Source organism: Bubalus bubalis, chromosome 7 (genome assembly GCF_019923935.1).
Source record: "Bubalus bubalis isolate 160015118507 breed Murrah chromosome 7, NDDB_SH_1, whole genome shotgun sequence".
NCBI lineage: Eukaryota > Metazoa > Chordata > Mammalia > Artiodactyla > Bovidae > Bubalus > Bubalus bubalis.
The window spans coordinates 26,322,479-26,345,010 of NC_059163.1; positions in this window are offsets into that span (position 1 = coordinate 26,322,479).

Consider the following 22,532-nt stretch of genomic DNA (forward strand, 5'->3'; position numbering starts at 1 on the left):
AAGTAGGAATCGCTCAAGAATTACTGAATATGATTATTATCTCTGGGCTTCCCTGGTGGCTCAGATGGTGTGAACTGGGGATGATAATATTTGCCCAGCTACTTCACAGGGTTGTTATAAGACTTAATGTAGAAAGCTACAAATGTAATCATGATAAGGGGTCCTCTTAGTTGTTTTTATTATCTTTGATAATACCTTTAATATTGTTGGATTGCAAATTCAAATGTTTATTACTTTGAGGAAATAGGATTTCTCCCTAGGACTGAGGATTAGAGTCATGCCCACCTTGCCTTTTGTACTGTGCATGGCACACAGTAGGTCATCATTCAACAAATATTGTCTGTTATGGCCTTGAGATAAGTGAAAAGCAAAGGAGAAAAGGAAAGATATAAGTATCTGAATGCAGAGTTCCAAAGAATAGCAAGAAGAGATAAGAAAGCCTTCTTCAGCGATCAATGCAAAGAAATAGAGGAAAACAACAGAATGGGAAAGACTAGAGATTTCTTCAAGAAAATTAGAGATACCAAGAGAACATTTCATGCAAAGATGGGCTCGATAAAGGACAGAAATGGTATGGACCTAACAGAAGCAGAAGATATTAAGAAGAGGTGGAAAGAATACACAGAAGAACTATACAAAAAAGATCTTCACGACCCAGATAATCACGATGGTGTGATCACTGACCTAGAGCCAAACATCCTGGAATGTGAAGTCAAGTGGGCCTTGGAAAGCATCACTATGAACAAAGCTAGTGGAGGTGATGGAATTCCAGTTGAGCTATTCCAAATCCTGAAAGATGATGCTGTGAAAGTGCTGCACTCAATATGCCAGCAAAGTTGGAAAACTCAGCAGTGGCCACAGGACTGGAAAAGGTCCGTTTTCATTCCAATCCCAAAGAAAGGCAATGCCAAAGAATGCTCAAACTACCGCACAATTGCACTCATCTCACACACTAGTAAAGTAATGCTCAAAATTCTCCAAGCCAGGCTTCAGCAATACGTGAACCGTGAACTTCCTGATGTTCAAGCTGGTTTTAGAAAAGGCAGAGGAACCAGAGATCAAATTGCCAACATCTGCAGGATCATGGAAAAAGTAAGAGAGTTCCAGAAAAACATCTATTTCTGCTTTCTTGACTATGCCAAAGCCTTTGACTGTGTGGATCACAATAAACTGTGGGAAATTCTTTAAGAGATGGGAATACCAGACCACCTGATCTACCTCTTGAGAAATTTGTATGCAGGTCAGGAAGCAACAGTTAGAACTGGACATGGAACAACAGACTGGTTCCAAATAGGAAAAGGAGTACGTCAAGGCTGTATATTGTTACCCTGTTTATTTAACTTCTATGCAGAGTACATCATGAGAAACGCTGGACTGGAAGAAGCACAAGCTGGAATCAAGATTGCTGGGAGAAATATCAATAACTTCAGATATGCAGATGACACTACCTTTATGGCAGAAAGTGAAGAGGAACTCAAAAGCCTCTTGATGAAAGTGAAAGTGGAGAGTGAAAAAGTTGGCTTTAAGCTCAACATTCAGAAAACGAAGATCATGGCATCCGGTCCCATCACTTCATGGGAAATAGATGGGGAAACAGTGGAAACAGTGTCAGACTTTATTTTTCTGGGCCCCAAAACCACTGCAGATGGTGACTGGAGCCATGAAATTAAAAGATGCTTCCTCCTTGGAAGGAAAGTTATGACCAACCTAGATAGCATATTGAAAAGCAGAGACATTACTTTGCCAACAAAGGTTCATCTAGTCAAGGCTATGGTTTTTCCTGTGGTCATGTATGGATGTGAGAGTTGGACTGGGAAGAAAGCTGAGCGCCGAAGAATTGATGCTTTTGAACTGTGGTGTTGGAGAAGACTCTTGAGAGTTCCTTGGACTGCAAGGAGATCCAACCAGTCCATTCTGAAGGAGATCAGCCTTGGGATTTCTTTGGAAGGAATGATGCTAAAGCTGAAGCTCCAGTACTTTGGCCACCTCATGCGAAGAGTTGACTCTTTGGAAAAGACTCTGATGCTGGGAGGGATTGGGGGCAGGAGGAGAAGGGGACGACAGAGGATGAGATGGCTGGATGGCATCACTGACTCAATGGATGTGAGTCTGGGTGACCTCCGGGAGTTGGTGATGGACAGGGAGGCCTGGCATGCTGCGATTCATGGGGTTGCAAAGAGTCGGACACAACTGAGGGACTGAACTGAACTGAGGCACTGGGGATGCAATGGGGGAATAAAACAGACTTGGTGTTTGTCATCCTGTTACTTTGTAGTGTTGTGTAAATAAGAAACCACCTGTTTTTCATGGCTCTTGCATTCTCACAAGTTGATATTTGCTTCATGTAGTAATTTTGATTTCATATCTGCTTAGTTCAGTCCAGTTGCTGAGTTGTGTGTGACTCTTTTCAACCCCATGCGTGGACTGTAGCACACGAGGCCTTCCTGTCCATCACCAACTCCCAGAGCTTGCTCAAACTCATGTTCATCGAGTCAGTGATACCATCCAACCATCTCATCCTCTGTTGTCGCCTTCTCCTCCTGCCTTCAATCTTTCCCAGGATCAGGGTCTTTCCCGGGATCAGGTGGCCAAAGGATTGGAGCTTCAGCTTCAGCATCAGTCTTTCCAATGAATATTCAGGACTGATTTCCTTGAGGATTGACTGGTTGGATCTCCTTGCTGTCCAAGGGGCTCTCCAAAACCACAGTTCAAAAGCATCAGTTCTTTGGCACTAAGCTTTCTTTATGGTCCAACTCTCACATCCATACATGACTACTGGAAAAACCATAGCTTTGACTAGACGGACCTTTGTAGGCAAAGTAATGTCTCTGCTTTTTAGTATGCCATCTAGATTGGTCATAGCTTTTCTTCCAAGGAGTAAGCGTCTTTTAATTTCATGGCTGTAGTCACATCTGCAGTGATTTTGGAGCCCAAGACAGTAAAGTCTCTCACTGTTTCCCCATCTATTTGCCATGAAGTGATGGGACTGGATGCACTAAGTTTCTTTCTATTTCACCACATCCCATGCCTTAATTAAAGTCATTACTCAGCAAATCTCTCATTCATTCTCTTCCCTTCTTTCCCTTTTGCACCACAAAGGAAAAATGTGTTACATATAGTAATCTAACAAGTAGATGTTTTTTAAGAGGAAGGATGGAGACTTCCCTGGTGGTCCAATGGTCAGGACTCCTTGGTCTCAGTGCAGGGGGGCCAAGTTCTCTAGTCAGAGAACTAGATCTCCATGCCACAACTCAAGATCCTGCCTGGACTTCCCTCGTGGTCCAGTGGTTAAGAATCCTCCTGCCAATGCAAGGGACCCAGGTTCCATCCCTGGTTCAGAAAGATGCCACTTGCTATGGAACAACTTAGCCCATGCTCCACAGCTGCCGAGTCTGCATTTGAGAGCCCCCATACCCACGGCAACTACTGAGGCTTGTAAGCCTAGAGCCTGGGCTTGCAACAAGAAGCCATGGCAATGAGGAGTCCACGCACCACAACTAGAGAATAGCCCCACTTGTCACAACTAGAGAAAGCCCACGCACAGCAACAAAGACCCAGTGCAGCTACAATAAATACAAACATAAACAAATAAATTAAATTCTAAAAAATAGTTTAAAGTGGGCATTTGGAAATAAAATGATCACACTATCTGCCAATAAGGCAAGAAAAAAACACCATCATCCTCACTTTTTTTTTAATTTGGCTGCACCAGATCTTCGTTGCAGCATGTGCAGGTAATCAAGAGAGAAAACAATCCACAGAATGGGAGAAAACATTTACAAATTACATATCTGATAAGAGTATAACATCCAGAATATTTTTTCAAAAAAACTCCTACCACTCAATAACAAAAAGACAAATTAAAAAATTTTGGCAAAGGACGTGAATAGATATTTTCCCAAAGATACACAAATGGCCAGTAAGTACATTAAAAGATGCTCAAAATCATTAGTCATTGGTGAAATATAAATCAAACCTACAATGAGATACTACTTCATGCCAACTAGGATGGATATAAAAACAAAGAAAATGACATAGATTAGCAATGATGTGGAGAAATTGAAACATTTGTGATTACTGCTAGGAATGTAAAATGATGCAGCCAATTTGAAAACAGTTGGACAGTTCTAACATGGACTTACCATGGGCTTCCCAGGGGGTGCAGTGGTAAAGAATCCACCTGCCAATGCGTGAGGCTCAAGAGATGCTGGTTTGATCCCTGGGTCAGGAATATCCTGGAGGAGGAAATGGCAATCTACTCCAGTATTCTGGCCTAGAAAATTCCATGGACAATGTAGCCTGATGGGCTACAGTTTGTGGGGTCACAAAGAGTGAGACACAACTGAGTGACTGAGCACAAGACTTACCATATGACCCAGCAACTCCACACCTGGGTTCACACCCAAAAGAATTAAAAACAGGGACTCAGATATTCATGCAAAATGTTCATAGCACCATTATTCACAGTAACCAAAAGAGAGAAACATCTCAAGTGTCCATCAACAAGTAATGGATAAATAAAATGTGATATATACATGTAATGGGATACTATAAAGCCACAAAAAGAAGGAAATTCTGATACTGCTACAACATGTATGAACCTTGAAAATATCCTGTTACATGAAATAAGCCAAGTGCAAAAGGATACATATTGTATAAATCCACTTATATGAAATATCTGGAATAAGTAAATTCCCTGAGACAGGAATTAAGTTAGAGGTTACAAGAACTCAAGGGGAAGAGGAATGGGGAGTTATCCCTTAACAAATATTAAATTTCTGTTTGGGGTGAAGGAAAAATTTTGGAAATAATCTTGATGGTTGTACAACATTGCTGCTGCCACTGCTGTACAACATTATGAATGTAATTAATGCCACTGAATCATACAGTTAAAAATGGTTAAAATGATAAATTTTATGTTGCATGTATTTTGCCATAATTTTTAAAAATTGTTTTAAAAAATGCAAAAAAAGAGAAGAAAGTTTGAAATTAGCGAGCTAAGACTCCAATTTAAAAATTTGGGGAAATAGCCAAATCAAATGTAAAAGTAGTACATTTTTCACACTGAGAAAAAGAAACCAGACTCGAAAGAGTATGTACTCTTTGCTTCCATTTACAGGAAGTTTTATGACAGGCAGAATTAAGTTATAGTGATAGATGTTGGTATTGTGGTTATTTGGGGTAATTGATGGAAAGGAGACGGAAGGGAGCCCGCTGGGAGGTTGAAAATGTTCTATATCTTGATCTGGTGGGAGATACATGGGTGCACACATGTGAAAATGCAATGAGCTGTGCCCTGCAGCCATGTGCAGTTTATTGTGTATGCTGCAAATGACTAGAAAAGCAAAAAAGATGGAGTGTTTTCTATCCAGAATATAATCCTGGAGAATTCTCTCTGCCATTATCACACATAGAAGCCAGGATCTTGGGAGTCATAGAACACAAAAGTCTGCAGACTTTCCCCTGCACTTCTTCTGTGATACTCCTTTGGGGGAAGGGTATTTTAAATATTTAACAACCAGTAAGGCTTCCCAGGTGGCACTAGAGGTAAAGAACCCACCTGCTAATGCAGGAGACATAAGAGATCGGGGTTCAATCCCTGGGTCAGGAAGATCCCCTGGAGGAGGGCATGGCACCCCACTCCAGTATTCTCACCTGGAGAATCCCCATGGACAGAGGAGCCTGGCGGGCTACAACCTATGGGGTGGCAACCCATGACAGTGCACACATGCACACACACACAAGGCATATGCAAGAACCAATCAGGGGACTTCCCTGGCAGTAAAGACTTTGCCTTCCAGTCCAGGGGCTGTGGGTACAATCCTTGGTCTGGGAGCTAAGATCCCACATGCCTCCTGGCCAAAAATCAAAACATAAAACAGAAGCAAAATTGTGACAAATTCAATAAAGACTTTTTTTAAATGGTCCACATCAAAAAAACAAAAAAAAAAGAAAAAAGAAAAGAAAGAAAGAAAGAAAGACAAAAGAACCTATCGGGAAAGTGGCAGCCAGGTTGCAACAGCAGGGTCCCTGGCCAGGCCATATATCCCTTTAGTTGTTGATTTTGGATGGAGGGATGGCTCCAAGGAAGTGGCTGAGGCAGTCAGGGCACAGCAGTTACTAGGGACGGCTCAGAGCAGAACTATTGACCAACCAACTCAGCGCTTTGACAACCATCACAGTCTTAAACTGTGTTTGCTGGCTGAATATCAATTCTCTCCTTCACCCACAGGATCTCCCTAGAGATTTCCCTCCACAATTTCACAAGTGGTTTCTTGAAAACTGCCACCAATTGAGTCTGCAAGCCAAATCATAATGAAAAGGAGTAAGGCATAACTAAACCACTTTATCACTTGGTCAGTGACATTGAGTATAATGACAAGCAGGGGCTTACAAATAAAACAGATGAGGTTGCTGCCCTCAAGAGGCTATGGCTCAAAAATAAAGTGAAAAAGAGACTATGGCCAGATGGATGGATGGCCTCCTGAGCTCCAGGAGGCTGCTAGATTTAAGGAGATACCTGAGGCATCTACAATAGGCTAGACACATTCTAAGGAAGATAGAAGAGATGTCTACTTTTTGGAGTATGGAGAAGGAAATGGTAACTCACTCCAGTATTCTTGCCTGGGAAATCCCATGGACAGAGGAGTCTGGTGGGGTAGAGTCCACGGGGCCGCAAAGGAGTCGGACAAGACTTAGCAACTAAGCAGCAGCAGCAGCAGACCATAAAGGGCAGATGGAACTTGGGGACGTGCTGCTGGAGGACGTAACTGGTACTAGTTATTATGGAGAGCAGTCTGGCACAACTTAGTCAAATCAAATATATGGTGTGCTTACAACGCTCTGCCTATTTATTGCTCACCTGTCCCTGCTCTGCCCTGAAAGCTGCAAGATGCATTTGGGAATGTAGCAGACAGCGCTGATAGGAATGGGGGAAGGGAAAAGTTCGGCTATTTTTCTTTCCCTCTGTCTCCAAGAGGGTACAGTATCTATATATATTTTTCCTCCTCTTTCAGCTTCCACTGGTCAGCCCTGATATGATTCCAGCTTCCTTCAAACTCAGGCTCCTATGCAAGTAATTCTTGCAGTTTGGATGTGGCAGGAGCCTTCCTGCTTTTGCTAATGTCTCAGTTACCTCATCATCTCTGTGACATGTTCTTTGCATTAAAGTCCCTTGGTTTTACATGCTTAGAGTGGCTTGTTTTCCTGGTCGGACCCAGACTGATACATATATTACCTACACTCTAGCATTTCTGCCACCAGGTATTACTATTCTGTAGGAATCCAGAGAGAGTCTCACCTGTAAGGGAAGATGTATGAGGACATTTGTCACAGCATTATTAGCAATATTAGTTGAGGGCAATGTGCATGTCCATTTCTGTGATATAGATGGGTAAAATGGATGGATAACTAGGTCCCAGATACAACAGTATAGATTTTACTCAACTACATAGTTAGAATTCTAAAAAATGTAATACTGGGTAAAGAAAGAAAGAGAGTTTGTTTTGGTTTTTTACTGCAAGATGATTTATATAAATTAAAAATGTATGCATACAGGACTTCCCTGGTGGTACAGTGGATGAGAACCTGCCTACCATGCAGGGAACATGGATTTGATCCCTGGTCTGGGAGGATTCCACATGCCACAGGACAGCTAAAGCCCCTGTGCCACAGCTACTGAATCCATGAGCATGAGAGTCCAGGAGCCACGACTAATCAGCTAAGTGCTGCAACGACCGAAGCCCGTGTGCCTAGGGCCTGTGCTCACAAAAAGAGAAGCCTCTGCGGTGAGAAGCCCGTGCACCGCAACAAAGAGCAGCCGCAGCTTGCCGCGACTAGAGAAAGCCCGAGAGCAGCAACGAAGACCCAGTGCAACTAAAAATAAATAAATAAATAAATTTAAAAATTAGAGTTAGTACAAAAAATGTATGCATACAAAACAAAGTAGACATTTTACAGAACGCACATAGTGAGCAGGATATACTTTAAATACTCAAGAATGATTGCTTATGGAGAGGGCAGAGGAATAGTGGAAAATTGAGAAGAAAAGGAGTATATGAATGAATGATTAAGAGAGGGCCTTGTACACCCAATTGCTAATAGAATACCATTAATTAAAGATTAACCAATGTGCTGTACCTGAAGCTAAAAAAAGTTGCCAGAAAATAGTTACTAGATGACACTGAGACATAATTTCCAAGAACACACTGTGACTTGTGGAATGCTGAAACAAAATCCGTTCCAAAACCAAGTTGCTGCTGCTGCTGCTGCTGTTAAGTCATTTCAGTCATGTCCGACTCTGTGCAACCCCATAGACGGGAGCCCATAGGCTCCCCCATCCCTGGGATTCTCCAGGCAAGAACACTGGAGTGGGTTGCCATTTCCTTCTCCAATGCATGAAAGTGAAAAGTGAAAGTGAAGTAGCTCAATCATGTCCGACCCTCAGCCACCTCATGAACTGTAGCCCACTAGGCCCCTCCATCCATGGGATTTTCCAGGCAAGAGCACTGGAGTGGGGTGCCATTGCTTTCTCCGAAAGCCAAGTTAGCTTCAGTAATAAGAACAGCACAAGACAGATGGTGAAGCAAAGAGGTAGTGACAAGTACTGGAGAAAGTGGGGGCACTGTCAAAATTCCGCAATAAATTTATGTGAGCCTAGCTCGAAGAGAATTCTAGGTCTGAAATTTTTGTCAGTTGTACTCAAGCATGAGCAGAGATTATGACTTGGAGTCTCACAGCTAAATATAAACGATACCAAAAATTTCTCCTTCATGCTTTTTAAAAATTTTTATTTATTTATTTGGCTGTGATTTATCTTAGTTGTGGCACACAAGATTTTCATTGCAGCACACCGGATCTTTTAGTTGTGGCATATGAAGTCTTACTTGTAGCATGTGGGATCTAGTTCCCTGACCAGGGAGCAAACCCAGGCACCCTGAATTGGGAGCATATAGTCTTAGCCACTGGACCACCAAGGAAGTCCCTCTCTGACAGCTTTTAAGGATCAACTATGGCCTTGAAGAGTGAGCTGCTTTCTCAAATGGGGCTCAGATTATGATCTATGCACTAAAAAATTGGAAACAAGAAACATTTGGAGTGTCTTACAGAGGACATGAAATCTCACCAATGTAATTAAAATCTGGGATTTCCCAGGTGGCTCAGTGGTAAAGAATATGCCTGCCAATGCAGGAGATGCAGGTCTGATCCCTGGGTGGGAAAGATTCCTTGGAGGTGGAAATGGCAACCCACTCCAATATTTTTGCCTGGGAAATCCCATGGACAGAGGACTCTTGGGGACCACAGGCCGTGGGATCACAAAGAGTCGGCCACAACTGAAGCGATTTGGCACGCACCAGTCCCCTCCTTTCTGGATTTCCTCCCCATTTAGGTCACCACAGAGCATTGAGTAGAGTTCCCTGAGCTCTACAGTAGGGTCAATCCCAATCTCCCAAATTATCCCAGCATGCCCCCTTGGCCTCTTAGGCTCCAGGCATTTGTTCTTTAGGTTTTTGTTTCTGCTTTGCAAAAAAGTAACTGGAAAAGTTAAATTGTATTTTGCTCATTCATTCTGGTGTTACTCCAAATATAATTAACTCCCTCTCAGGAATTAACATATTTGATGGTGTTTATTTGGGCTTTTACACAATTGCACATAGCTATGCTAAGGAGATGTTTGTTAAGCTGAACTGAATCTTTGTTTCCATAGACTGTGAAGCCAAAGAAGTGATTCAAATAAAACAATAAGGCATTATGGACTCATTAGATTTATTAGGCTCATGGCTAATGACATGAAGAGATGAAGATAATCACTCAAGCTCATGCAAGCAATTAGTGGGGGCAACCACATCCTAACCCAGAGTTCTACACTTGAGACACCCAGAAAAATATTGACTCATAAAGCAAGCTGAAGAAGCAATTTAATATAGTGACTAAGACCAACAACCCAGGTTTGAATCACAACTCCATCACTTAACCATGTTGGGCAAGTCTCTTGCAGTTTCTATGCCTCAGCAGTTTCTTCTTCGATAAATAGATGTAGTAATAGTCTATGTTGTAAGGCTGTTGTGGGGATGCAGAATGGAAATTGTCTAAAGCTGTGTTCTCCAATAGAAATACAATGCAAGCCACAAATGTGTGCCATTTATGTAACTAAATTTTCTAGCAGTCATATTTTAAAGTAAAAAAAAAAAACAGATAAAATTAACTTGAATAACATATCTTATTTATTCCAGTGTATCAAAATATTATTTTAACAGGCAACCAGTGTAAAAACATTAATGAGATATTTTACATTTTTTTTTCATACTGTCTTTTAAATTTAAGCACATCTCAGTTTGGACCAGCCACATTTCAATTGCTCAGGAGCCACATGTGGCTGGTGACTATCCTATTGGGCAAACAAACGTTAAAGTAGTGTCAATCGCTCAGTCATGTCCTATTCTTTGTGATCCCATGGACTATAGCCCTCCAGGTTTCTCTGTCCATGGGAATTCTCCAGGCAAGAATACTGAAGTGGGTAGTCATTCCCTTCTCCAAGGGATCTTCCCGACCCAGGGATCGAACCCAGGTCTCCTGCATTGCATGTGGGTTCTTTACCGTCTGAGCCACCAGGAAAGCCCAAGACAAATATTGAGTATGTAGCCAAGTTCCTGGCACAAAGGCAGCACTCAAAGTACTGACTCAGAAACATTCCTCGGGCTTATCCACAGATTGGTTGCATTCCTTACTCTATTATAAGCATAGAAAATATTTCTTAGTCACATAAGCCTGAAATCATGTACTTCCTCCATTTCCGTTATACTTGTACTGTTTACTCCAGGGAATGTTTCCTTTTCTTCCTTCTGACATGAGCAGAGGGTGGTTAGCTCTGTTAGCTTTTTCAGATTAGGGACTTTCCCTGAGAACCAAGAGGAAGAGTGTAGCCTCCATAAAGGATTTCACAGGACTTTGTCCTATTAAACAAACTGCATTCAGCTGGGTAGATATTTAACATGCTTTTATTACCACTGGTATATGCCTGGAGTCAAAATTATATTATAAAATTTATTTCTTTGAACCTGACATGGGTAAACACCTTCCTTTTATCCTTCTCATTACATTTCTCCTAGACTCTCTTGGTAATCTGGCCGCCAAAGCTACAATTAATTCATCTGAAATGCCTCTTTTATGTCTGCTTATGGTGTCATTTAAAGAGGAGGGCATGGCAACCCACTCCACTATTCTTGCCTGGAGAGGAGCCCCCAACTCCCATCAACAGAGGAGCCTGGCAAGTTACAGTCCATAGAATTGCACAAAGTCACACACAATTGAAACAACTCAGCACGTGGTATCATTGTTGCCTTCACCTGCTGAATGCCTTCACCTGCTGAATGCCTTCACTGCCTGGTGATCAGTAAGCTGAGCTAGGAACCCTCCCTTCTGCTAGTGGCTAGCCCAAAGATAAATGTGGAATGAGGAGCCAGACTCCCCATAGCCCTGGACAGATCTCTTAGAAAGCCCACAAGGCAGTATGCAGCTGTCTTAGAAAGACAGCATTTATATTTGTAGAATGGTAGAAACAGATTCCCCAGGCAAGATCAAAATGAGACAGCAAAGGAAACTCTGTCCCTAGTCCCTTAAGGATGAGTCAGGCTTGGAAACATGAGCCTAAGCCAAGGTGACCTGGAGACACTCAGCCTGAGCTAGGTCAACCTGGATACAGAAAAATCTTCAGTCTTGGCAAGCGCAGACTAATAATGCCATAACCTTCCTTCAGGCTTCTCAGGTTGACAGTCAGAACCTTCCAAATCCAGCCTGCTCACACCATTCCCTTACGTCCCACTCCTTCTCCCTCCAATTACATTTTCTACTTTCTATTTTTCCCTTCCACCTTCTCTCTTTCTTATGTTGTTCATTTTGTGCACGCGTCCATGCTCAGTTGCTCAAGCATGTCCGACTTTTTTTGACCCCATGGATTGCAGCCCTCCAGGCTCCTCTGTCCATGGAATTCTCCAGGCAAGAATACTGGAGTGAGTTGCCATTTCCTACTCCAGAGGATCTTCCCGACCCAGGGATCAAACTCGTGTCTCCTGCATTGGCAGGAGACTTCTTTACCAACTGTGCCACTTGGGAAGCCCCTGTTCTTATGGTACCCTTTACCTAAAAACCCCTCAGTAGTTGTCTCCACCACTATCTTTGAAATCCCAACTCTAACCATACATATTTCCAGAGACAGAATCTTTCCTTCCTACTTTTACCTCCAATAGAGCTCCCTTGATACTCCCTTCTATTGAGAATAAAGATTTAGCATTTTTAGTGGACACTACACACACCACCCCTTCCCCGTTATGTAGCAGTCATTCACGTGCAGAGAATGACTGCACCCAGCTCTAATGATTGATAGGTTGCTAGAAACTACATTAATTGAAATTTTAATTAAGATAAATTGCTAGGAACTACTGTAATTGAATTTGACTTATGACTGGTTCAGGTATAGACAGCTACCCAGCCCAAGTCCACATGTGCATGGCATTCCATCGGGGTCTGGTTCAGCTTGATCCAGTATTTGATGTAAATTCAATGGCTGGGGGAAAAAAAGACTTTTCTCACACCCTCAATGGTATTTATCATTATAATTTTTTATACAAGTATAGTTGACTTACAATATTGTATTAGTTTCAGATGTGTATCAAAGTGATTCAGTTATTTTTTTCAGATTATTTTCCATTGTAGATTATTACAAGATACTGAATATTATTCATTGCATTATATATATAGTAAATCTTTGCTGCTTATCTCTTTATAATTTCTATCCTTAGAATGACTGGACTTTACTTTCTGTGATACTGAGAGTATATGAAACAAGATTGAGACAGAGAGACATCTAAAGGACTAAAGTTAACCCTGAGTCATACACACCTTCGCTGTTCTTCATACTAGGTCAAGCCAGCTTTTAACTAAATGTGGACTCTACCAGGCTGTAGCAGTTTCTGTGTTCTCACTTCACCTTTGATCATCTAATTACATGAAATAAAGATCATGGAGCAAAGGTCCAGACTTGGTCAGCTCAAGGTCCCAACACATCTAGATTGCTACAGAAAATAGCAATTGTGTTTACACTGGGGTGAATCATCCAAGTCCTGTTTGTTGTCACTATCTTCCTTTACAATCCTTGTGAAAGCTAGAAAGTGACTTCACCTGAATAACCAGCCTGACAGGTTTCTGTCAGTGTACCACTTTATACAAAGTTCAAACTGAATATCCCACTTTGTCTCAACATCAGAGCTTATATAGAAGAGTGCTGAGAGCATGAACACTAGTGCCAGGCTCTACTGTTTTCCTGGAGAAGGCAATGGCACCCCACTCCAGTACTCTTGCCTGGAAAATCTCATGGACGGAGGAACCTGGTAGGCTGCAGTCCATGGGGTCGCTGAGAGTCGGACACGACTGAGCAATTTCACTTTCACTTTTTACTTTCATGCACTGGAGAAGGCAATGGCAACCCGCTCCAGTGTTCCTGCCTGGAGAATCCCAGGGAGGGGGGAGCCTGGTGGGCTGCCGTCTATGGGGTTGCACAGAGTCAGACACGACTGAAGCAACTTAGCAGCAGCAGCAGCAGCAACTGTTTCCTAGCTGTATAATTTCAGGAAAGTTACCTAAACTCTCTATACCTCAGTGTTGTCATCTGTAAAAATGAGACCAGTACCAGAACTGACCTCATTGGATTTTTTGAGGATTAAAGGAGTTATTATGTATAAAATGCCTGACGACTTCCCTGGTGGTGCAGTGGTTAAAAATCCACCTGCCAGTGCAGGGGACACAGGTTCGATCCCTGGCCCAGGAAGATCCCACATGCCACACGGGGACTAAACCTGAGCACCACAACTGCTGATCCCATGCTCTAGACCCCAAGTTCCACAGCAAGAGAAGCCCCCGCACTGCAACTAGAGAGCAGCAGCCTGGATCGCCGAAACTAGAGAAAGCCGGCACATAGCAGTGAAGACCCAGCGCTACCAGGGTCCAGCCCCAGTTGGATCCAGGGATTCCCTCAGGAGGACGGCATTGGCGAAAGAATAGCAAAAGGGGAGAGAAAGAGGCTTGATCCAACTGGTTTACGTGGAAAGCCAATAAAATTCGTGACACCGAACTTGCTCTGACCACGGAGGCCACAGGCGCCCTTTCAAATAGCTGAAGGTGCCCCGCCTTAGGCACCTTCTCGAGTGGGTCTTAGAAGCCCGGGGAAGGTAAGTGGTCTCAGAGGGCCCCCACGCTCCAAATTAGTCATCCTGAAGCAAGAACAGAGAAGAAAAGGAGAGAAAAGGAAACAAGAACAACACGGGGAGACCAAGCCTGATGAGCAAGGCCTGCAACTTTATTTTCAAAGGGAGCTTATATACCCTAAGTTGTACATAGAGGATAATAGGGGGTGCAGAGTTATGCAAAGTCAGCAGTCCTTGACCCTTATTGAAACCAGGCTTTCTTTTCTGCAAACTTATCGTATACAAAAGCTTTAGGTGATTTACATCATCTTCTGGCCAGGAGGCCTGTTAACATTTTATGACTCTTTGTTCTGATAAAGGTTAGCTAACCAGAAAACTTATTTTCTCTAAAAGTAATTTTTCTAAAGTTTGGCGGCACTCTCCGAAAGCACTAGATAAAGTTGCATTCCTATAGGGCAAAGGTGCAGTGGGCTGTAGCAAGGAAAGAATTTACTACCTCAAGGGTCTAAGGTTGTTAACACCAAGGCCACTACTTATTTTTTCTATATACCAACTATATTAATTAATATACTCCCAGGGACACAGTCGGTAAGAGATATGGAAACTTGGCAGCAAGCATTAGCTCAACAATGAAATCTTCTACTCAGTTCAGTTCAGTCGCTCAGTCGTGTCCGACTCTTTGTGACCCCATGAATTGCAGCACACCAGGACTCCCTGTCCATCACCAACTCCTGGAGTTCGCTCAGACTCACATCCATCTAGTCAGTGATGCCATCCAGCCATCTCATCCTCTGTCATCCCCTTCTCCTTCTGCCCCCAATCCCTCCCAACATCAGAGTCTTTTCCAATGAGTCAACTCTTCGCATGAGGTGGCCAAAGTACTGGAGTTTCAGCTTCAGCATCATTCCCTTCAAAGAAATCCCAGGGCTGATCTCCTTCAGAATGGACTGGTTGGATCTCCTTGCAGTCCAAGGGACTCTCAAGAGTCTTCTCCAACACCACACTTCAAAAGCATCAATTCTTGGGCGCTCAGCTTTCTTCCCAGTCCAACTCTCACATCCATACATGACCACAGGAAAAACCATAGCCTTGACTAGACAGACCTTTGTTGGCAAAGTAATGTCTCTGCTTTTGAATATGCTATCTAGGTTGGTCATAACTTTCCTTCCAAGGAGTAAGCGTCTTTTAATTTCATGGCTGCAGTCACCATCTGCAGTGATTTGGGAGCCCAGAAAAATGAAGTCTGACACTGTTTCCACTGTTTCCCCATCTATTTCCCATGAAGTGATGGGACTGATGCCATGATCTTTGTTTTCTGAATGTTGAGCTTTAAGCCAACTTTTTCACTCTCCACTTTCACCTTCATCAAGAGGCTTTTTAGTTCCTCTTCACTTTCTGCCATAAGGGTGGTGTCATCTGCATATCTGAGGTTATTGATATTTCTCCCAGCAATCTTGATTCCAGCTTGTGCTTCTGCCAGTCCAGCATTTCTCATGATGTACTCTGCATAGAAGTTAAATAAGCAGGGTGACAATATACAGCCTTGACGTACTCCTTTTCCTATTTGGAACCAGTCTGTTGTTTCATGTCCAGTTCTAACTGTTGCTTCCTGACCTGCATACAGGTTTCTCAAGAGGCAGGTCAGGTGGTCTGGTATTCCCATCTCTTGAAGAATTTTCCACAGTTTATTGTGATCCACACAGTCAAAGGCTTTGGCATAGTCAAGAAAGTAGAAATAGATGTTTTTCTGGAACTCTCTTGCTTTTTCCATGATCCAGTGGATGTTGGCAATTTGATCTCTGGTTCCTCTGCCTTTTCTAAAACCAGCTTGAACATCTGGAAGTTCACGGTTCACGTATTGCTGAAGCCTGGCTTGGAGAATTTTGAGCATTACTTTACTAGCATGTGAGATGAGTGCAATTGTGTGGTAGTTTGAGCATTCTTTGGCATTGCCTTTCTTTGGGATTGGAATGAAAACTGACCTTTTCCAGACCTGTGGCCACTGCTGAGTTTTCCAAATTTGCTGGCATATTGAGTGCAGCACTTTCACAGCATCATCTTTTAGGATTTGAAATAGCTCAACTGGAATTCTATCACCTCTACTACCTTTGTTCCTAGTGATGCTTTTAAGGCCCACTTGACTTCACATTCCAGGATGTCTGGCTCTAGATGAGTGATCACACCATCATGATTATCTGGGTCATGAAGATCTTTTTTGTACAGTTCTTCTGTGTATTCTTGCCATCTCTTCTTAATATCTTCTGCTTCTGTTAGGTCCATACCATTTCTGTCCTTTATCGAGCCCATCTTTGCATGAAATGTCCCCTTGGTATCTCTAATTTTCTTGAAGAGATCTCTAGTCTTTCCCATTCTGTTGTTTTCCTCTCTTTCTTTGCATCAATAGCTGAGGAAGACTTTCTTATCTCTTCTTGCTATTCTTTGGAACTCTGCATTCAGATGCTTATATCTTTCCTTTTCTCCTTTGCTTTTTGCTTTTCTTCTTTTCACAGCTATTTGTAAGGCCTCCCCAGACAGCCATTTTGCTTTTTTGCATTTCTTTTCCATGGGGATGGTCTTGATCCCTGTCTCCTGTACAATGTCATGAACCTCAGTCCATAGTTCATCAGGCACTCTATCTATCAGATCTAGGCCCTTAAATCTATTTCTGACTTCTACTGTATAATCATAAGGGCTTTGATTTAGGTCATACCTGAATGGTCTAGTGGTTTTCCCTACTTTCTTCAATTTAAGTCTGAATTTGGCAATAAGGAGTTCATGATCTGAGCCACAGTCAGCTCCTGGTCTTGTTTTGTTGACTGTATAGAGCTTCTCCATCTTTGGCTGCAAAGAATATAATTAGTCTGATTTCAGTGTTGACTATCTGGTGATGTCCATGTGTAGAGTCTTCTCTTGTGTTGTTGGAAGAGAGTGTTTGCTATGATCAGTGCATTTTCTTGGCAAAATTCTATTAGTCTTTGCCCTGCTTCATTCTGTATTCCAAGGCCAAATTTTCCTGTTACTCCAGGTGTTTCTTGACTTCCTACTTTTGCATTCCAGTCCCCTATAATGAAAAGGACATCTTTTTTTGGGTGTTAGTTCTAAAAGGTCTTGTAGGTCTTCATAGAACCGTTCAACTTCAGCTTCTTCAGCGTTACTGGTTGGGGCATAGGCTTGGATCACTGTGACATTGAATGGTTTGCCTTGGAAACGAACAGAGATCATTCTGTCGTTTTTGAGATTGCATCCAAGTACTGCATTACGGACTCTTTTGTTGACCATGATGGCTACTCCATTTCTTCTGAGAAAATCCTGCTCGCAGTAGTAGATATAATGGTCATCTGAGTTAAATTCACCCATTCCAGTCCATTTGTGTTCGCTGATTCCTAGAATGTCGACATTCACTCTTGCCATCTCTTGTTTGACCACTTCCAATTTGCCTTGATTCATGGACCTGGCATTCCAGGTTCCTACTAGTTCTATTCTAATAATTTCTAACTCCCCAAGAGGCTCTATACTATTTGAATATCTTAAGCTTCCCGTGCCTCTCGCGGTTGGGAGGCTGTAAACAATCATATGCATAGCTGTAGGAGTCCGGATAAACCTGTCAGGCAAGTTAGAGAGCCATCTGAGGGGTTTGGATTGAAACACTCCTATTATGCCCAGGAGGCTTATTAACTAGAGCTCTAAGTTGATTTCCTTCAGAGAAAGGTGGTCGGGGATAGCCCCCCGTTAATGTCAGAGGAGTTGGCAAAAGTCGTAAAATAGTAAAACAGACAGATTCTGGTTTTGGGGTAGATGCTCGAGCAGATCCAGGGGGGCCCTCTAGTCCTGATTTGCCTTTGCATGTCAGGTCCTCTCCGCATGACCTTTGTCATGGGTGGGAACTCCTGTGATGGCTCCCGGCACAGCGCAGCCAAAAATTAATTCATTAATATTTTTTAATTGCCTGAAACAGTGCCTAGCGTGTAATTAAGTTTCCAGTAAATATTAGGGCTGTAATTCAGAGGATTTCTGAAACAGGGACTTTAAATAGAACTAACCAGTAAATTGCAGTGATCTGTGAATCTGGAGAGCCCCAGAGCAACTTTATTACACAGCAGGACACGGTAACAAAGAGGGTGACATGAGAATCAAAACCGCTTTCTTTTCCCTCAAGAGGCTGATGGGTCTCTTGAGCCCTGCACTGAGAATCCATAGCTGTGCCCAGTGACTAGCTTCATAGTCTTGGGCAGATTCTTTGAACTCTCTGAGATTTCCCTGGCCTTTTTTCAAATTTAAAATTGGGATATAATCGCTCCCTCACGGGAGTACTGAAAAGGAAAGGAGACTGTGGAGACTGCCGCCCACTGTCCCTGGCACACAGTGGAGGCCTGGTCCTCCTCATGACTGCCTTAAGCTTATCCAGGATCGATAGCTTGAAATTATATTTTAAAACAATTTCCCCAAAATGAAACTGTTCTTCATTTAATTTTACTGTTTGAATCAGCCACAAGACAATTCTAAAGAAAGACTAACATTAGGCCAAATGAAATAATGATGGGGAATCATTTAAACAATTTCCAGTGGTTTTAAATAATAATTTAGTAATTGTTAATAAGTATAATAATAATTACAATAATATATAATAATAAAATATAAAAATATATAATAATAATAGTAATTAAATAATAATTTAAACAAATTCCAGTGGTTCATGGGAGTTTTCACATGGTGAATACACACACACAAAGATTTGAACTATTGTTTGATTGACTTTATAATTTAGCCTTTTATTTATTTATTTTTTTACTGTGAAATTCTTATTTGATTTTTTATATATTTAATTTATTATTATTATTATTATTATTTTTACTTTACAATATTGTATTGGTTTTGCCATACATCAACATGCATCCGCCATGGGTGTACACGTGTTCCCCATCCTGAACCCCCTCCCACCTCCCTCCCCATACCATCCCTCTGGGTCATCCCAGTGCACCAGCCCCAAGCTTCCTGTATCCTGCATCAAACCTGGACTGGCCATTAATTTCTTATATGATATTATACATGTTTTAATGCCATTCTCCCAAATCATCCCCCCCCTCCCTCTCCCACAGAGTCCAAAAGACTGTTCTATACATCTGTGTCTCTTTTGCTGTCTCACATACAGGATTGTCATTACCATCTTTCTAAATTCCATATATATGCGTTAGTATACTGTATTGGTGTTTTTCTTTCTGGCTTACTTCACTCTGTATAATAGGCTACAGTTTCATCCACCTCATTAGAACTGATTCAAATGTATTCTTTTTAATGGCTGAGTAATACTCCATTGTGTATATGTACCACAGCTTTCTTATCCATTCATCTAGATGACAACCTAGATGGACATCTAGGTTGCTTCCATGTCCTGGCTATTAATTTAACCTTTTAAAAGAAAGTCTTTAAGTTATTTCATTTGTACCTATTCAGCATTTCTTGTGTGTTAACTTTTTAAGGAGGCATAAAAACAATTTTTCTGGGACTTCTTGGTGGGCCAGTGGTTAAGATTCCACACTTCCCCTGTAGGGGAATTAGGATCCCGTGTGCTGTGTGATCATGGCATCTGATCCCATCACTTCATGGTGAATGGAAGGGGAAAAAGCAGAAACAATGACAGACTTTATTTTCTTGGGCTCCAAAATCACAGTGGACAGTAGCCATGAAATTAAAAGACACTTTCTCCTTGGAAGAAAAGCTATGACAAACCTAGACAGCATATTAAAAAGCAGAGACATCACTTTGCCAACAAAGATCCATATAGTCAAAGCTATGTTTTTTCCAGTAGTCATGTATCAATATGAGAGTTGGACCATAAAGAAGACTGAGCGCCAAAGAATTATTGCCTTTGAATGTAGTGTTGGAGAAGACTCTGAAGAGTCCCTTGGACAGCAAGGAGATCCAACCAGTCAATCTTAAAGGAAATCAGTCCTGAATATTCATTGGAAGGACTGTTGCTGAAGCTCTGATACCTTGGCTGCCTGATGAGAAAAGCCAACTCATTGGAAAAGATCTTCATGCTGGGAAAGAGTGAAGGCAAAAGAAGAAAGAGGAGGCAGAGGATGTGAATCTGAGCAAACTCCAGGAGATAGTGGAGGACACAGGAGCCTGGCATGCTACAGTCCTTGAGGTCACAAAGAGTTGGACACAACTCAGAGACTCAACAACAATGGCAACAACAGTACTGCATGGCATGGCCCAAAAAACCAAACCAAAACAAACAGAAAAAACAATTTGTCTTATCTGAGTGAAGCTTCTTGACTTTTGTGAAGTTTCAGATGAGAGCATCAGCAAGTTTTATCCCTCCTTATAAATCTAATTTCTATCCTATATAGAATACTTGAGAATGGTGATAACATTTACTGAACACTTACATAGGACCAGGAACTTTATATGCTTCATCTCATTGAATCCTTAAAACATCTCCACCAGGTAAGTACTATATATTATTCCATTTTATAGATGGCACACAGAGAAGGTAAGTAATTTGCTTAAGGTCACGGGGCTACTAAACAGTGAAAGTAGAATTCAAACATAAATGGCCTTCAGTGTCTACTGACCATGTTGAACTTTATCTGATCCCTGTGCTCTAAAAAAAGCAATTGAGATATCTCCTGGCCTTTCTGCATTCCAGCTAATCTCAAAGTACCACCCTGCCTATGGGAAATAAGATTTATCATCACCCTTCCTCAGGACTCTCTTGTTTACCTGTCTCTACAAAACTCCAGACCTTCTTTCTTTTTTTGAGACATTAATCTGTCCTTAATGAGCATTTTCCCCCTTACAATAGCCTAAAGAAGATGATATCTTTACTTTTCCAGTGTGTTTTGTCTTCACATCACAAATCTACCCACTCAGGACAAGACGCCCAATACCTGAGAAAACAAAATCCAGTTTAGAGAGTCCTCAACTGCAGTCAGGTAGGTAATGCCTTTTCTGGCAAAGTGGCCCACACACATTTCATCCAGCCTGTCATAATCAATTCAGAATTCTTTACCAAAGGGAAGAGAAGACAGATCCCTGGGAAGATGGGAGGTAAGCTTACTTTATAGAAAACAAAGACTGCTCAAGTTGTCCACTGTTGTTAAAAGAGAGTATAAACAGATTTGAGGTTTTGAAATCAGATCTCCTTTCCCCAAATCACTTTCTCTCCACACCCCCCTGCCCTGCCGCTTTTCTCCCTTCCAAAATGTCACCCAAATGCAAAAGTTCTTGCCGGGGACCAGCCCTGGCTGATCCAGGGTATTCGAAGGAGAGACGGCTAGGCGAGGGTCAGGGAACAACTGCTTAATTACACTTTAATTAAGGATACAAAGAGTAATAGAATAAGGATAGCTCAGTGAGGAAATTCAGTGGAGAAAAGCGGCTGAAATAAGGATAGCTCAGTAGGAAAATTCAGTGGAGAAAAGCGGCTGAAATAAGGATAGCTCAGTAGGAAAATTTAGTGGAGAAAAGAAGCTGAGTGGCTTGGTTTACGCGGAAAATCAATATAACCCGTGACACCAGGTTAGCTCTGACCACGGAGGCCGCAGGCGCCCTCTCGAATAGCGGAAGGTGCCCCACCTTAGACACCTCCTCGAGTGGGTCTTAGAAGCCCAGGCAAATAAATGGTCGCAGAGGACATCCGCGCTCCAGATGGACACTCAGCTGGAATTTGGGAGAGAGAGTGACATGGGGAGACCAAGTTTCAGTGAACAAGGCCCGCACTTTATTTTCCAAAGTAGTTTTTATACCAAAGTTGTGCATAGAGGATAATGGGGGAAGGGGTGGAGTCATGCAAGGACAGCAGTTCCTGATCCTAATCGAAGCCAGGCTTTCAAACTTATCATATGCAAAAGTTCAGGTGATTGACATCATCTTCTGGCCCGGAGGCCTGTTAACATTTTAAGAAACTTATTTTTCTCTAAAGGTGATTATTCCAAAGTCAGGCACCAGCCTTCCAAAAAGCATTAGACAAAGCTGCATTTTACATTTCTATACACCCATTATATCAATCAATACACTGCCAAGGACACAGTAGGTAAGGAGTATGGAGACTTAGCAGCAAACATTGGCCCAACAAGTGAAAAACCCTTCACCAATACAATTTCTAATCAATCTTTTAACTACTCAAAGGAATCTGTGTTTAGGCAGTTTAGAACATCTCCTGCCTCTCACAGTTGGGAGGCTCTGAACAATCACATGTGGCCGGAAAAACCCATTCAGGCAGGCTAGAGGATTTCCAAAGGAGTTTGTAGGTTGAAACACTGTCACATCCAGGAATTATTAACTGGAGCTGTAAGCTAACTCTCTTTTCAGAGAGAGGTAGTGGGGGAC